Source organism: Orycteropus afer, unplaced genomic scaffold (genome assembly GCF_000298275.1).
Source record: "Orycteropus afer afer isolate SDZICR_OR568_19922 unplaced genomic scaffold, OryAfe1.0 scaffold00036, whole genome shotgun sequence".
Lineage (NCBI taxonomy): Eukaryota > Metazoa > Chordata > Mammalia > Tubulidentata > Orycteropodidae > Orycteropus > Orycteropus afer.
Genome location: NW_006921623.1, coordinates 3,023,486 through 3,024,798, shown reverse-complemented (window position 1 = coordinate 3,024,798; position 1,313 = coordinate 3,023,486).

Below are 1,313 nucleotides of genomic sequence, written 5' to 3'. Positions count from 1 at the left end.
AGAGCTATTACATTGTGGGAAAATGCAGTCAATGTCATGAGACAAAATGTGTATGAATTGCTGTATGGAAAACAAATTTGTTCTGTAAACTTTCACCCAAAGCATTTTCATAATAATAATAATAATAAAAGACTTCTCCAAAAGAGTACCTACAGAATGGGAAAAAAAAATATTTGGCAATGACATATCAGACAAAGGACTTATCTCTAAAGATAAGAAAGAAAAGAAATAATAAAGATTCAAGCAGAAGGAAATGAAACAGAAAATAGAAAGACAACAGAAAAAAATCAACAAGAATAGAAGTTGGTTCTTTGAAAAGATTAACAAAATCGCCAACCACTGGCAAACTTAACAAATGAAATGATGGAGAAGATGCAAAAAACACGAATAAGAAATGAAAGAGGTGATGTCATAACAGAACCAACAGAAATAAAAAGGATACTAAGAAGAATTGTACTCCAACAAATTTGAAAACCTAGACAAAATGGACAGATTTCTATAAACACACCACTTAAAATTAACACAGGCTGAGGTAGAAAATTTGAACAGACCCATAACAAAAGAAGAAATTTAACAGGTCATAAAGAAATTACCAACAAAAAAAACCTGGCCCAGATGGTTTCACTGGAGAATTCTAACAATCATTCAGAGAAGAGCTAACACCAATCCTACTCAAACTATTCCAGAACATACTATACAGCTACAATTCTCAAAACGGCCTGGTAGTGGTACAACAAGGAGCTCTGGTAGTGTAGTGCCTAAGGCACTTGGCTGGAAACCAGAAGGCTGGTGGTTCAAACCCACCAGCCACTCCTTGGAAGGAAGGTTGGGCAATCTACTTCCATATTGACAACGCCTTGGAAACCCAAGGAGGGTTCACTATGAGTTGGGTCTGACTCAACAGCAAATAACAAAAACAACAGTGGTACAACGACAGACACATAGACCAGTGGAACAAAATTGAGAACCCAAAAACAGAACCATTAACCTATGGTCAACTGATCTTTGACAAAGGGCTGAAATCCATTAAATGGGGAAGAGATAGTCTCTTTCACAAATGGTGTGGCAAAACTGGATATCCATTTCCAGAAAAATGAAACAAGATTCATACCTCACACCTTACACAAAAACTAACTCCAAGTAGATCAAAGACTTAAATGTGAAACTTAAAACTATTAAGTTCATCAAAGAAAAAATAGGGGCAAATTTAGGGGGCCTAATTTATGGCATAGGAGCTCTGGTAGCATAGTGGCTAAGACACTTGCCTGCTAACCAGACGGCTGGCGGTTCAAACCCACCAGCCACTCCTCGGA